Genomic DNA, 16,575 nt, shown 5'->3' on the forward strand with positions numbered 1-16,575 from the left:
TGGGTGGGTCTGGGGCGCGGCAGCTTTGTGACTGGGAGCCTACGGAGAGAGGGGGCGGGGTGGGCGCAGGGACCAACGCGGCAGTGTGGCCCACGCAGTGGCGGGCCCGGGGGTCTGGTCTGGGCCCCCCTCCCACGCACACCGGGGAGGCAGGTGTCGCTGAGCAGAAGCTGGTCCCAGCCCCCTGGGACCCGTAACTGCCTAACTGCTCCGGACAGACAGGGAGCTGGGAGGGGGATGCCCTTGCCGCAGGGGGAGGGGCGCGGAGGCCCTGATTTCCAGGAAAGGCAGCCTGTTTCTCTCGGGCTGGCCATCAGGGGCCGGGGAGAGCAAGGCCTTGCCCAGCGCCAGCCAGGCTGGCACAGAGCCCACGTGCACGGCCTGGGGCTGCCCGGCTCCTGCCTCAGGTCCCTTTCCACGTGAGGGACGGGCTGGTGCGGGGGTGCGGCTGTTTCCTGGCAAGGAGGCAGCCACGCTTGTCCCTCTGGCCTCCCCACGGTGGAGCAGGTTCTGGAAAAGGGCTTCCCCAGCAGCGCTGGCACCTTGTTCGGGAGGCAGCTCTGCCTGGTCACGGAGGTTCCAGGGCGCCCCACGCTGACACCCCAGACAAGCCACCCCTCGGGCCATACAGCTCTGTGGCCTTTGCCCTGCCCAGACCCTGGCCGGCCCTGGTCCTGGAGGGGGCAGAGGACAGAAGTTCACCCTCCAGTAAGAAGTCCTGGCCCCCAGCTGGGGGGGCTGCACCGGGGCGGGAGGGGAGGAAGGTCACCCCTGGCGGCCGGCCAGGTGTTCACATCCAGCCCCCCCAGGAACAGTCGGTGAGGCTGGGGGTGGGGAACTTGACCTCCACAGACCCCGATGGTCTGGGTCTCCATCCTGAGCTGTTTCCGGAGCACCCCCACCCTCCCTCCAGGCGCTGGAGGCCCAAAACAGCTTGGGGCTGGGAGGGCATTTCCTGCCCTGAGAGAATTAGCGCCTCGTGGACCCCGAAACGCCTCCCTGCCGACCGGGCCCTGCTTGCTCAGCTGTGCGATCCTTCATCCATCAGCCGCCCCCCACCCCCCGGGCCCCTGGTCCTCCATCCCCCCAGGGACCCTGGCCTGCACGAGACCGATGATTTGAGGCCTGGCTCGGAGCCCCGAACATGATATGGACGCACATGTTCCCGCCTCCGGACCTCGGCTTCGGCCTCTGGGCTGCAGGGTCTCTGGGGCCCTCGCTCCGGGAGACCCCGAGTCCTCCCCACCTGCCTGAAAGCCGGAGCCGCTGGGCTCAGGTCTCTGGTGGGGAACTGCTTTGGCTACTTTTGTCACTACGAATGACACCCCCCAAAGTCACAGCACACGCAGATGGCCAGGATCCCTGTGGGGACCTGAGGGGGCTGGGGCAGGGGAGGAATGCACCTGCTGCCCCTGCGGGAGACCACGCCGTACCTCGGGCCTCCCGGGGGTGGGGGTGGAGTTGAGCTTGACCCTGCTGACCTCTGCAGGTCTGGTGTTCGTGCAGGACTTCACTGAAGCCCCAACACAACCCTGTGAGGCGATCTCATTGTAGCCCCGTTTTTCAGACAGGGAAACTGAGGCTCAGAGGCTCTCCTCACCCCCACCACGAGGGGGGCCCTCAGCCCTTCCTCTGAGGAGGGAAGGAATGGGGCACCTGGCCTGGCCTGCCGGGTGACCCGGGGCTCTTTGAGGAAGATGAGGGTTGAGGGGCCCAGAGCGGAAGTCACCTGCCTGGGTGGCCCCTGGGGTTGGGAGAGCAGGGGAGGGGCGGGCAGCCTGGCTCAGCGTCACCCCGAGGGGCTCCAACCTCCGAGGGGTGACAAGGAGCCTCAGAGACTCTTTCAGACAAAGAGGCTCCAGTCAGACCGGTGGGCACTTTCCCCAGTCAGGGTCCCCAGAGAAAAGGCAGGTGTGGTCCTAAGGTGCCAGCCTCGCGCCATAAGGTGGGAGCAACCCAAGTGTCGGTCGGAGGTGAGCGGGTCGAGCGGACCCCTCAGGGTCCGCGTGGACACAGAGGCAACCTCACGCTTTCCGGCCTGACCGCAGCCCCACCACCCAAAGAAACAGGGAGGGAAACTCACGGCCCTGCACACGGCTGGCCAAGTCGGCCGGCCTCGAACGCCATTTCAGAAGCCAGACGGAGATTCCTGCTAAGGGTCTGCTGGACACCGGCCGGGCCCGGGCCAGCTCTGTCTCAGCTGGGACCCACGCAGGTGCCCACCCCTATTCTGGCTGCAGCTCCTGGCTTCAGAGTTCTTGAAGCTGCAGCCGAGGGCCAGCAGGCAGTAATTGTGGTCTGGGGTGATGCTTTGAGGGGGACACTGTGACCGGCCACAGGAACTCTGAGAGCTCCCTCTTGGGGGGGCCTCTGCATTCAGCCCCAGGGCCCCCATCACTTCCAGGAGCCCCCGCCCACAAGGCTCCCCGGTCTCTCGTGGGGAGGCCATCACCCATGACCACTCTCCCCACGCTCTGTAGCCTGCAGAGCCCGGGGCCAGCACAGGGGCGTGGCCGTGGCACACAGCCCCGCCCCCACGGAAGCCCACAGAGCCCCTGCCCACCTTCTCCCACACCAGGTCCTGAGAGCTGATGGGCTGTAGAGAGGGGCGGGTGCTCCCAGCTTTTTGCTTCCTGTGGTCACCCACACCACACAGATGGGGAACTGAGGTCATAGGGTGGGGGGTGGAGCTTGGGGCAGGGAGGGGTGGCCTCTGGCCCAGGACAGACTCTGACACTTGGGAAGCGGCTCCGGGCTTGGGTTGGCTGCCTCTCCCCCGTGGCCAATACAGTGGGTTGAGAAGGCAGGCCCAGCTCTTTGTCTGGGGACACTGGGCAGGGCAGTGGGGCGGGGAGGCGGGGATGGAGGGCAGAGGAGGAGGGGGAGGCCCGGACTCCCCGCCTAGGGGCCCTGCAGGGGCTGCAAAGGGTCCCTCTGGGCTCAGAGACTGGCTGCAGGGGCTCTCGAGGTCTGTGTCTCCACACAGGCCCTGGGCAGCCGCTGGGCCTCAGGACCCGACGCGCCCCTTCGAGAGCCCCCCCAGGCCAGGGCTCCACACAGACCGGGGATGGCCTGGGCTGGAGGGCCGGTGCCCTGTGCTCCTGGGCTCCTGGACCTGTGCCCTGGGGCCTCCAGGGACTCTCGGCCACCCCAGTCCCAGAGGACATGCCAGGAGGAGGGGTGCACCGCCCGGCGCCGGGCCCGGGAACGTCTCCAGGACAGAGCGGCAGAGCCCCTCCCGAAGGGGAAGCTGGACTTCGGTTGGAAGGGAACCATCAGGCCACCCCGGCAGATCAGGGGAGACCGGCAAGGCTGAGGGGGATATTAGGACCTGAAGCCAAAATGCTCGGGTGAGCCCAGCCTCGATCAGATGGGCTTTGCTGGAGACCCAGCCCTGGTGGGAATACAGAAGTGATTAGGCCTAAAAGCTCGGGCCATTTAGCTTTTATTCGATTGGCAGAGAGGCCCTCTGTGCCCTCTGCTTTTTGCCGTTTGATTATATGTCTGTGCTCAAAATACGGTTCCTGGAATGTAGGCAGCAGGCAGGACTCATTGGAATGGAAATCAATTTGATTAGCGAGCAGTCGATTACCGTGAGGACTGAGGCTGTGATCCAGGCGGAAGCCAGCTCCACAAACACGGAACTTTCTGAACGCGCCTGTGTGGAGGGGCTCACTCCGGAGGGGCCGAGGCTGAGGTAGGCCAGGCCCGCCCGGGGGGTTCGCGGGGCGGGAGGTATAGCGGAGCTCTCCCTCCTCGGCCTCGGCATGTGCTTGACTCCCCTGGGCCTCGGCTTTCCCCTCCATGAAATGGGATCAGGCCGCTGCTGCCGGGAGGATTTGGGGCCTCAGAGGGGCCGTGCATGATGGAGAGGGAGTGCTGGCCGGGTGGGTTCTGTTCAGGCAGGAATCCGGTTCCCCAGCCGCACATACTCGGACCCCTGGAGGGTGGTTCTGTACCGAGAATCCAGGGAAAGCTGGTCCGGCAGCCAGAGCCAATTTCCTGAGAGACAGGGGAGGCCGAGAGCAGCCTGGGCCTGGCCACTCTGAACCTCAGTCTCGTCCTCTGTAAGTGGAACCTCTGTTCCGACCGTGTCCATCAGGCCTGCCGCACACTGCAGGAACACGGTCACTGCGGCCCCCCCTCTGGTCCTCCTCTGCCGAAAGCAGGAGTGTGAAGGGTCTGACCCTCAGCCTTCACACCTGCACGGAGTGGGGTGCCTCTCTGCACGGCCTTCTCCTGGGGATCCCTCCAGCAGAGGCTGGGCCCGGGCCACTGTGGCAGGGCCCAGGCACGTGCAGGCCCAGATCGGAGAGGCAGGCCTGTCTCTGGCCTTCTCCCCGTTCCTGCATCAGAGGCACACTGTGTCCCTGCTTCCCACACACACACAGCAGAGGGCAGCCCCAGGGCTCCCTGGGTAGGCCTGGCACAGTGTGGGCCCCCAGCAGGACACGGCCAGGCCTTCAGCAGACGCCCAGCACCTCTGCGCTGGTCACGACAAGGCACCCTGGGCGAAGGCAGCTCCCGGGCACATGATGGGGGTGGACAGAATGGGACCCGGGCAGCCCCTTTCATCCCCTCAGCCGGGCATCCTTGTGCAGTGAGCAGCCTGCACCCATGTGCATGGCGGCCCTGCTCTCGGGAGCCACATGGGCTGTGACAGGGTCCCGGCCCCGTCCTCTGGCTGGGGGACTCTGGAGTCACTTAACCTGTGTGAGATTTTGTGAATTAGAGAAAACAGTTTCTACCTCACCCAGGTGGCATGGAAATCGGAAATCGGAAATCCCCTATTTGCTATGTATAGAGCACCGACTGGATGCACCAAACGAAGTGGCTGGTGCGCAGCAGGGGCTCAGTAACTGTGGCTGCCACGGCCGGACCCACGTGCCGAGGGCCACCCTGGCTGCTCTTCCTCACGCGCCACAGGAAGCAGTGATGGTCTCCATCCGACGGGCGGATCCGCCGCCGCGAGGACGCTTGCTCACACGTCTGTGCCCCCGGCGGGGCCGCGGTTCTCAAGACGCCGAACGCGGACCTTCCGCGGGACCCAGCCGTGCCACCCCCCCGGCACGCGCCCCAAACAACTGAAGACCGATGTTAGGACCAAAACCCGTCCTCGCACGTTCCCGGAGCGCTATTCACCGCGGCCAGAGGGAGGGACCATCAGACTAGTGAACGGGGGGCCCCCCGGGCGGCGGGATGTTCCTCCACCAAGAGAAAGGGAGGAAATGCGGATTCCCGCGGAGGAACCTTGAAAACGCGGCCCTGCGTGAGGGAGGCCAGGCACACGAGGACACGCAGCGTGGGATGCCACGTGAAACGTCCAGGACAGGCAGCTCCACAGACAGAAAGCAGGTCGTTGGCGCCAGGGGCCGGCTGCTGACTATGGGCACACGGTGTCCTTTTGGGGGGAACGTTCTGAAACTGGAGGGTGGTGAAGGCTGCAGCATCAGAAATGTGCTTAATGCCATCGAACGGTGCAGTTTATAACGCTTAACTGTAAATCTTGTCTCTGCCGTATTTGGCCACGATTTTTAAAATGTATTATTTTTTTAATTTTCGAAACGTATTTTTGAGACAGAGAGAGAGAGAGCAAGCAAGGGAGACACAGCATCCGAAGCAGGCTCCGGGCTCCGAGCCGTCAGCACAGAGCCCGACGCGGGGCTCCAACTCACGAACCGCGAGATCCTGACCTGAGCCGAAGTCGGACGTCCAACCGACTGAGCCACCCGGGCGCCCCGCCACAATGTTTTTAAAGTTTGTTTATCTCGAGAGAAAGAAAGAGCGAGTGGAGGGGGAGCAAAGAGAGGGAGAGAGAGACTCCCACATGGGCCCCGTGCTGTCAACGCAGAGCTCGACACGAGGCTCGAACCGTCGAACTGTGAGATCATGACCTGAGCTGAAATCAAGAGCCGGACGCTTAAGCGATGGGGCCACCCCGGTGCACCCCTATTTTGCCACAATTTCAAAAATAACTCCTCACGGCCAGTGGGTGGTGGGGCTGAGTCGGGCTGGGCGTCACCCTCCACCCGACACCGTCCCAAATAGGGGCTTGGTGCCGGGAGTCCCGCCAACCCCCCCGGGGGCTCGGAGTGCTGAGCAGACAGGTGCAGGAGGGAGGTGTTCCGGCAGAATTGGGGGGGGGGGGGTTCTGCACCGGGTGAGCCCTTGTCTGCGATATGAGGTCTGGGGTGGAAAATCCGCACCTGCCAGACAGCGGACAGCATGGAGGCAAAAGCCCGGCCCACGCGGGGGCAGGTGACAGGGGCGAGGGGGCGCCGTTAGCCACACGGTGGAGCAGGAGGGAGGCCCGGTGCAGCACAGAGCCAGCCCCGGGCGCTCTGGCCCCAGACCGAGCTACGCGGCCCCTTCCAGACCAGGGGTGACCTGGGTCAGGAGGGGCTTCCAAGGGCAGCTGCTTCCAGAAACCTGGGGAAGGGAGGGCTGGGGACAAGGCTGGAGAGGTGCAGGGCAAGGCAGCCATCCAGCAGGCCAAGGGGAAGGGACCAAAGAGCCAGTACACTCCCTGTCCGATGCCCCCCAGGCGTCACCAGAAGCCTCTCCATCCCCACCAAGGTCCGCCAACCCCTCCAGGCTCCCCTCCCCCAGGCCTGTCAACTATCTTGTCCCCTTTACAGAGAGGCCCTGTGAGTGGCCCCCGGCCACCCAGCACGTGGAGGAGAAGCCAGCCGATTCTCTGAGTCCAGTGTCCAGGATGGGGGGTCATGAGGGTCACCCGTTGGGGCAGTGGCCCCACAGGCACCCACTGTGCATTTGCGGAGACCCTGGCCCGTGTCCCGGGAGGGTCTGTGGGCACTCTGGGCAGCCGTCAGGGGCCAGGAGAGGCTTCCTGCTGGAGGTGCCCCGGGGTGAGCGCTGAGGGACATCAGGGCAGAGCCCTGCCGGGGAGAGAGGGGAGCTCCTGCGGCCTCGAATGCCAGGCCCAGGACTCCCCTGTCTGCAGGCAGACTCCCGGGCTGGCTCTGGGGCCGCGCTCCCAGGAGAGAAGCTGGGCCAGGAGAGAAGGTCCGGCCCCGGAGAGAAGCCGGGCCAACCCCGGCGGGAGGAGGTCCGGCCCAGGAGCCTCAGCTGCGCGAGTGAGGCCGGCACCTGTCTCCGTGCTGCCTGGAGTCACGTGCTCCCTGCATTTGTATTTACTGGAGCAGATGGCGGGTGCAGTAACACTTTAAATTAAGGATTCCAGAAGCACATTAAATTTAGATTTAATAAGACAGTTATTGTATGGAAATTAAAGACCCATCGATGATTATCCTTTGATTATTGAGGGTGCAATCATTTACCGCGTTCATCGTGTGGATTGCGCCTGGGTGCACGCGGGGAGCGAGGCTGGCTTCTGCAGCCCGGCCGGCCCTGGACACCCGCCCTGCCCGGACCCTTGGTCTGCAGAGCCCTGTCCCTCCAGGGCCCAGCAGTGCTCAGTGGCCGAGCCCAACCGGCCAGGTGCCGTCCTCAGGCTGGCCTGGAGGGTGTCCCGGAATCCTCCAGAAGCTGCTCTTTGTTTTGCAGGAAAGGAAACTGAGGCTGTGAGAGAGATTGGATGTGGCCTGGCGCGGGCGGCTGGGGAGGAGGGTGGGGAGCCCAGGGAGCCGCAGGGGCAGGGAGGGGAGCCCCTGAGCATCGCTGAGCGGGGGCGGTGGCGTGGGGGGCACTTCCCGGCCTTGGCCCGTCCCTCCCAGCACTGGCCTCCCCAGGCTCTCCCCTCCTCCCACCCGGTGGGGGATTCCGGGAGCAGGGCCCCCCCCCCCTCTGCCACTCAGTCCCCAGGGGGCCCCCACTTCCCCTCGAGCCAGGGGCTGGAAGCTGCTGAGTGCATGATGATCTCTTGTGGCTGCAATAAATCTGGTCACTTTGTCCTCCCCGAGACAGGAGGCGAGGTTCCTCGTCTCCAGACTGGAGGAAACCGGCTTCTGAACCTCTGAGCAGATTAACACCTCCTCCTGCCGTTCCTGTAACTGTCAGCCACACGATTGGTAATCAGTCGCTTTGGCCCTAAAAAATGGGCGTTTATCACCTGCTTCAGGGGGAGCTGGTGGCCTGTGCAGGTGGCCTGGCCGGGTGGGGTCTGAGCACAGCCTTCGGTCGGTCCCGCGGATGCCCGGTGAGGCTGGGCCGGGGGGCCGGGGACGCTGGGTCTGCCTCGGGCCCTGCGGTGCCCAGGCCTCCGGGGGCGAAGGTCAGCCACGCACTTCCTCCGTGAAGGGGGCCGATTGGCCCAACGCTTGCCCCTGGCCCCTCTTGGTCACCTCCGAGAAAGGGGCCTCGCGGCGAAGGAGTAGGAAGGTCAGGAGGGAGGTGGTAGCCTACCAGCAGGACGTCTCAGGGCAGGGGCAAGGCTTGGGCCCAGGGTCCACCCTGCAGCCGGGTGGGCGCACCCAAGTGTGGGTCATCCCTGGCTAAGGTGGCCAGATTTAGCGAGTAAGAATATATAACACCTAGTTAAATCTGAATTTCATGCACAAATAATTTTTTAGTATGAGTATGTCCCATGCAATTTTCAGACATGCTTGTATTTTTAAAAATCATTACTGGGGCGCCTGGGTGGCGCAGTCGGTGAAGCGTCCGACATCAGCCAGGTCACGATCTCGCGGTCCGGGAGTTCACGATCTCGCGAGATCTCGAGTGATCTCGCGTGAGTTCGAGCCCCGCGCCGGGCTCTGGGCTGATGGCTCCGAGCCTGGAGCCTGTTTCCGATTCTGTGTCTCCCTCTCTCTCTGCCCCTCCCCCGTTCATGCTCTGTCTCTCTCTGTCCCAAAAATAAATAAACGTTGAAAAAAAAAATTAAAAAAAAAATCATTACTTATTTGAAATTTAAAATTTACGGGGCATCCCGTACTTTACCTGGCAACCCTCCCTGCCCCACGCTGGCTCTGTGTTGCTCTGGCCCCTCCCCCCATGTGCCATTGGCCTTCTTCCATTTCTGCCACAGGACCTTTGCCCACGCCACTCCCTCTGCCAGAGCCACCCTTCCCTTTTGCCCTGGATGCCTCACTCGGCCCACAGCCCAGCCTCAGTATCCCTTGCGGGGTTGGGAGGCGATGGACAGTGGCCTCATCCCAGGTAGCAGCAGAGTGTCACTTGTTAATGGCTCTCTGCACGGCTTTACCCGGACTTGTATTTTGGATTGAGATCAAGACCTTGTCTCCCCCCGTCCAGCCCTGGGTTGGGCACAGCACTGCCCTGGGGGCGCCCTGCCGACCGCAACACAGCACTGGCCTTTTGAGCCTCCGTTTCCTCATTTGTAAAGGGGGGTGGTGCCCACGTGAGAACCCTGGTTTCTGGTGATGGTGGCACCCTGACTGCTTTCCTTAGGTGGGGGGGACCCAGAGAGTCCAAGGGGGGATGGCAGGAGGGGCCCGGGAGAGCCCAGCAGGAACGGGGGACCTGCCCCCACCCCAGGGAGACCGGGGCACCCAGGCCCCCCCTCCTTGGGAGCCAGGTAGGCGGCATTGTGCCTGGGCTTCCGGAGATGGTGGTGCCGGGTCAGAAACCCAGAGGCCAGAGAGCCTGTCCTAAACTCCTTCCCAGATGAGGTTGGTCAGCTCACCCCACACGGCAGCCCGCCTGGGAGGACAGAGAAGGGACCCCCATCGGAGGGGTCGAGGCCCCTCCCCCAGATCCCACCACCCTGCAGCCCGGAGGGCGGCCACACTGGCCGTGCACAGAGGCGGGAAGCGGAGACCCTCAGGGGTCTGGACGCCAGGCTGGCACCGGGGCCAGGCTGCCAGGTTGGGGGGGGGGGACGGCTGGCACCAGGCAGGTGGGGGGGGGGACAGCTGGCACCGGGCCAGGGTGCCAGGTTGGGGGGGGAACGGCTGGCACCAGGCAGGTGGGGGGGGGAACGGCTGGCACCGGGCCAGGCTGCCAGATCAGGGGGGGACAGGTGGGAGGGGAGGACCCCGAGCAGCCCAGCCCTCGGGAGACGGGCCTCCACATCTCCACCTTCTGCCTTGCTCTTCTCCTCCCAGCCGGGATCTGCCCGTGGGCACTGCTCACTTCTCGTGTTTAACCAGCGCGGCTTCGTCTGGGAAACTGTCAGCGGCAGTCTGCAAACACCCCTTCCCGCTCTGCCGCACCGCCTGCCAAGCGCCACCAGCCGACAGCTTGGCTGGCAGTCGGCTCGCACGGGCTGCCCGGCCTGGAACCCGGCTTCTCGCTGGTGGCCGGGGAGGGCTGTCCGCCGCTGTGCGCTGGGTCTTGCGACCTCGCGACGGGGCTGCGGCCCCCCTGCGCCCCCCCCCCCGCCTCATCCCCAGAGCAGCGTCCGCGGCCCCGAGGCCCCACAGGCCAGGGAGGATCGGCACCCCAAGGCTTGGAGATGCCGTGGGAGGAATTACCGAACTCTGGGGAGACAGGAGGTGCGGGAAAAGAGGAGAAGCCCTAGGAGGGAGCACGTGTCACTGAGGCTTGGGGGACAGGCCACCTCTTGAGGTCAGCCTGTGCCAACCCCCGAGTCCCCCTCTTTCCTGCGACACGGCTGCCAACACCCGCCCTGCTGGGGTGACTGAGGCCCAGGACCTTCTCAGCAGAGCTGGGCCCTCCAGGAAGGAAGTAACACCTCAGGACGGACCCCTGCGTGCCCGAGGGGCCGGCCGGTCTCACCCCAGTCAGACCCTGGGGCGTGCTGGCTGGGCAGCCTCTGGGGGGCCCGGAGCCCAAGCAACACCGCTCCCCTGCAGCGCAGGCTCCCCAGGCTGGAGGGAGAGGTTTGGGGCTCCCTGGGAGCGGCCCTCGCCCTGGTGCCTGGAACCCCCCCGCCTCTGACTGCCTCCAGGCCCCCAGGAGCGCCCGCGGTAAGTGTCCAGGCTCAGCCTTTAAGACTGGGTTGCACACTCTGAAATTAATAATCGTGCTGTCTCATGGCCTCATAATTAAGTGTCTGTTCATTCCGATTATTGTCAGAGAGTGATTTGTTGTCCTCTAGGCAATAAAAATCAACCTGCTTCAGGAGGGGGTCTGGGAGCCGCTTTCACCCCCTCCGCCTGCAGCCGGGGGGCCGTCCTCGCAGGCTGGCGGACCCTCGGTCTTTGGCTTTCTTTGCGGACACCCCGGGGTCGCGGAGGTGCCCTGGGACGCAGGCAGAGCGGGCCCTGCGCTGGCCTCAGGCTCAGGGGCTCCGGGGAGAAGGTGTTCGGCCCCCGAGTGCTGTGCCCCCAACACTTGTGCCCACACACACGTGTGAACATGGCATACTAAGGGTGGCTCCCCAGGGCCGAGGGTCTCTGGTTAGGAGCCCCACCTGTGCCTCGGAAGGGGCTGATATCCGTCGCGACCTGTCTCCTGGGGCCGAGGGACAGAGAGGGGTCCTGCCGAATGTGGTGGAAAGAAAACGTGCTGGACCCCCGCCTCCAGGCCCCCGCCGCCCCTCCCCGCCTGCATCTGGGCCCCCTCGTCTATGAACCAGGTCACCGGGGAGCAGCCTCTGAGGGTCCAGGGGCCTGTGAGGCCCTGAGGCCCCCGCCTTGGGCGTCCAGCAAGGGGCAACTGCCAGGCCCCTCACCCCCAGCCCAGGAGCCGGTGCGCTCACTGGTTTCCAGTCGTGGGCAGAGCACGCCAGGCCCAGAGGTCACAGGGGCACCTGAGGGTCCTGCCCTACCAGCCCCAAGGGCTCCAAGGGGCACCCGAACAGAGGAGGAGGGTCCCCTCGGACTGACAGTGAGTCCCCAGTGGGGAGAAGAGCAGAAACACCCTCCCCACCCCCCAGGCTTCCCCTGGGAGGAAGAGAGGCACTCCCAGGCCGGCCTGCAGGGGTCTGAGCCCCCGGGGTCGCCCTGCCCCCGGCCAGGCAGGGGGGAGCTGTGTCCATCCACATGGCCCGGCCCGCATTTTCTTAGGGACAAAATATACATAAAAGATTTTTTTGAGGGAGGAGAAAATGTAACAATAATGAGCTCACAGAAGACATTTGGTCAAACACAATCTTCTAACAAGAATTGACTTTAAAATCATGGTTATCAGCCATATCTCCTTTCTGGGGCCGTTAAAGACGCTTCGGAAGGTGAAGCAATTAATTTTTAAGTTTATGCCGCACATTTTAGCACAGCGAGCCGCTGATGAGGTGGCAGGCAGCCGCGGACACTCTCTGGATGCTTGCTGGACCGCCCCGCGGAGGGGCTCGTCCGCGTCCAGCCCACGGGGACAGGCGCCCGAGTCCCCCGAACTGGAGAGCCGCGTCCCCTGCGCCCCGGGAGGAACAGTCCCCTGGGCCTGCATGTCCAGTAGTTCTGGGGACTCTGGGGGTGGGGGATGTCCCGTGGAAGGAAGGGGGTTCAGTCTGGGATGGGGCCCGGGGTGAGAGGTCAGAGTTGGGGCTGGGGCCTCTGGGCCTGGTGGAGGCATCTCTGTCCCGGCTCCAGGCCCTGACCCTGCTCAACTAACATGCTTCCCCCCAGAGGCCCCACTTTCCAGGGGAGGGGGCGGCTGGTGTGGGCGGGGGAGACTCGGAAGTCAGGGTGCTGAGCTGGACTCAAGGTCACAGCAGGCAGGGCCAGCTTTGCTCCAGGCTGTGACCCTGAAGCACTCCTGCCTCTGCCTGGGCCTCAGTCTCCCTACTAGAAGCAACTGCCAGCTGTCCCCTGCCCTTACCTGCTGCGGGCGTTGGCTGGGGCAGGGGCGCTGCTCTAACCCCAGCCCTGCAGCCCTGCGGCCCTGGCCACCCCTGGCCATCCCCCAGCATTCCCCTCCCCAGGCGGGAGCGGGGGCTGAAGGCCGGGGAGAAGGGGCCGGGGTGAGCGTCTCCCGTCGGGCTGGAAGAGAAGCAGCCATGCACACACTGGTGACGGCATCTCGGACGCTGACACCTGAGTGGGAGGCAGCTTTGAGCTGAGCGCAGGTGCAGGTCCCAGACGGACGGACAAGGGGTGGAGAGAACAGCCCGGGGCTCCTGGCCTGGGGCAGGGGACAGGCCTGCTTGACGGGACTGCGGGCAAGCTCTCTGGGCCTGGGAGAAAGGGACGCCCACGTGGTTCTTAACTGGATTGTCTGGCTGGACACCGCCAGGGTGATGGGTTAGTGCATTTCCCAAGGCATGGGTTCCCAGTGCACGGGTTAGCGCATTGACCCCTTTCAGGACTGAAGCCTGGCAAACATTTGTGTTGGGAACGCTTGTAAAAGTCACCTCCGGGGCCCTACCTTCGGAAGGGCGTCTGAGCCCCGTGGACCGGCCATCCCGGGGCCGGCCTGGGATCCCGGCTCCTGGTTCCTCTGCCCACTCTGCTTCTCAGCCATCGCTGGGCGCCCCGGGCCCACAGACGCTCTCTCGGATGAGAAAGTCACGCCGGGTGGGGTCAGCTCTGTCTCCTCCTCCGGGCCCTGCTGCCCCTCGAGGGGCTTAGGGTCAGGGCGTGCACCCTCAGTTCTGCTTCGGCCCCTCCGCCACGCAAGGGCAGGAGGTGGGGGTGGGAGGGGATCTGGGGCTGCGGCCCCACGTTGTGCGCGGGGCCTCCGCCAACGAGATTCAGATGGATCTGAGACGGGTCTGCGAAGTCTCATACCTATGACTTTAAATTAAAAAAGCCATGTGCTGTTTACGGTCCTTCCGGCAGCTCGGTGCTGGAGCCCATAAAGATCATATTATAGTACAAGCCATTATGTGCCGAATTTACTGTATATACATTTCTAAATGGTTCGGCAAACAGCGGCCTGCTTATGGGCAGGGAAGGAGACCCGGTTCATTTTGGGTAACAAATGATCCTTGATTTGATTTTAAACGCAGTGACAGCCAAATTTATTTCTTATTTAATCACTTCCCTGTGCCGTGGAGAACAGGGTGATATTAAACTCCACAACGCAGAGCGGGCTCCGGAATCCGCCGAAGGAGCCTCGCGAATAGATTATGTTTATAGGGTAGAGGGAGGTTGTAGAGCCGTGCACATAACCAGAATGGGTATTTTTGTCATTTATACAGTGGTTTCCATCATTATTTCTCCCCGCTTCCAATTTTTCAGTAATAAAAGTATAGGCAATGTGATTCTCTTTGCATTACAGATAAACCACCCTGATTCTTTATTAAATATTTGTATTAATCTCAAGTACCACAAAGCGTTTGCGCGGATAAATCAGGCTCCGGGCTGCCATCGCCCCTCTGCAGGCTCTCCGCGAAGCGGCCCCTTTACGAGCGCACGGTCCCCGAAAAGAGGGTTTCCATATTCACTGCCAGGCTCCCTTCTGTCGCCGCTTTATGGCCATGTGTCCGCGGCGCGATCGGCACCGACGGCATATTCGTTCCTCGAGATCCAACGATCCAACGATTCGGGTAATCGCTCCTCAGTCCCCGGTTTTCTCTTCTATTTAATTAGGAGTTACCGTTCTGGCGTCACTCACGGGCACCAGCTGGGACGCGAGACCCTCTCTGCCGCACAGGGGGCTCCCGGAGAGGCGCGGGCTGGGCAGCACCGAGGTGTTTGTGGGCGGCCTCGGTGTGTGTTGGGGGGGGGGCGGTGGGCACCAGCGGGGCTCCTGGCCTCGGGGGCAGGGAAGCCAGGGTGCCAGCTCCGGTCAGACCCCTTCCTGGGTGGCCCGGGGTGACTCGGCCGGCCCTCTCGCCATGGTGGGGGACACATGGGTGATGGGGGGCAGTGGACCCACTTCCCTGGGAGGCCGTAGGAGGTGGGGTTCTCCCATAGCACGAGAGAAAGGAGGTTCCCTCGGCCCCCGGCTGTGTCCCCACGTCCTCCCTCCACCCCTGGCTGATGTGAGTGCTCCCGGGGGGTTAGACAACGCTGCCTCAGGCTGATGACAGCACAATAGTGGGGACCCCTCTCGGTGGTCCCGGAGGGTGTCTGCTCTTGGATGGGGTGCAGATCTCGGCCTGTGCCAGCTCAGAGGTGTGTCTGCCGGGGGGGGGGGCCTGGTGAGTGAGAGCGGGTGAGCCTTGGTTAGGGAGCCCTGTCCCTCAGTCCCTGGAGGGACACCCCAGGTCCACCTCGACCAGATGATGCTGGAGGAGCAGACTGGGAAGGCTTCTTGGAGGAGGAGCTCTGGAGAGGCCATGTGTCCGGCAGGAGCCGGACGGGGGAAGGAACAAGCCCCAGGGGCAGTGCAGAGGAGGCAGGAGCAGAAGGAAGAGTCCGCGAGTGCGGGGCTGCACGACTGTCCGGGGAGGACGCCCTGCTCCGGCTCCCCGTGGGGCCCCGTGTCAGGAGGAAGCACAGGACGCTGTGGGCACCCCCCGAGGGCGGCCACACACCGGTGCTCAAAGCTGCAGGTGTCTCCAAGACAAGCTTGGATGCAGGTGGAGAAGGGGCAGACAAGCACTGAGCCTGGGGTGGAGGGACACAGAGGAGGAGGCGCTACCCGGCCCCAGGCAGTCCGGCCCAGAGCGGGCGGGGGTGGGGTCTGGGGGTGTCAGCAGTGGCCAGGTATAAGCACTGTGGGGGTCCTGACACCCCGCCCACAGCCCACAGCGGGCGGGGCCCACCTGCTTTGCCTGTAGGCCGAGGGGCCGGGCCGAGGACAGCGTGTGTCTGGGGATGGGTGGCCTCCAGGAACTTCGCTGCCTCTGCGAAAGTGCCTGCGTGGAGGAGGGAGGGCGCCTGGCCCGCCTGGCCAGGCACCAAGGGAACGCCGTGTTCCCACCACCTCCTCGGCAGGCACCCGGTCTGAATGCCACGCATGTGCACTGCAGAGCCACCAAGACCCGGCGAGCTAGGCTGGGGGATGGGTGGGGGAGGGTGTGGGAGGGGCTGGGGGGGTGGGGTGAGTGGGGGCTGGGCGGGGGAGGGGTGGGGGCTGAGTGGGGGTGGGGAGGTTGGGGGTTGGGTGGGGGCTGAGTGGGGGCTGGGTGGTGGGGGGGCTGAGTGGGGGCGGGGCGGGTGCTGGGTAGGGGCTGAGTGGGTCTGGGTGGGGGAGGCATGGGGGCTCAGTGGGGGTGGGGGAGGTTGGGGGCTGGGTGGAGGAGGGGTGGGGGCTGGGTGGGTGAGGGGTGGGTGATGGGCTGGGGAAGCTGGGGGACAGGTGGGGGAGGGGTGGGGCAGTGTGGCTTTGGGCCTCCCCTACCTGAGCCCCCGTGACCATCTGGGGGGGCCCCTCGGTGGCCCAGAATTTCCTGGCTTATTGGAGGAATAAGGCTGAGGTAGGGGTGGAATGGAGTCGCTGAGCGAAGCAGTCACACCGCTGTGTCTGCCCCCGTTTCTCCATCTCTTAGTGGGACTCATTGCCCCGTGGGAGGGGTGATCACATGAGTGACAGGGGCAGAGGACAGGCAAGTGGGTGCCCACTGCAGCAAATGTGGGACCGAGTTCGCCTGGGCCCTGGCCCCCTGCGCCCTCCTGAGTCTCCACCCCACCCCTCACCCTTCCCCGCCTGGCTTGCTCACCCTACGCCCTGGTGGCCGGAGAACAGAATGGCCGAGAGGCCTGGGTGCGTGTCCCGCCCGCACTGCCCGGTGGCCACGGCCAGGGTGGGACCCCCCCGACCTTCCCCATGAAAGCAGAGTGCAACTCGGGTGCCCTGGGGCTGAGCGGGGCTCAGCACAGGGGGAAGAGGAAGGTGGGCCAACACCGTGTCCCCAGGGGGTTCCACGAGGCCCTCCCTTGGGACAGACCGTGGCCACCTGAC

The sequence above is a fragment of the Prionailurus viverrinus genome, chromosome D4 (genome assembly GCF_022837055.1).
Source record: "Prionailurus viverrinus isolate Anna chromosome D4, UM_Priviv_1.0, whole genome shotgun sequence".
NCBI lineage: Eukaryota > Metazoa > Chordata > Mammalia > Carnivora > Felidae > Prionailurus > Prionailurus viverrinus.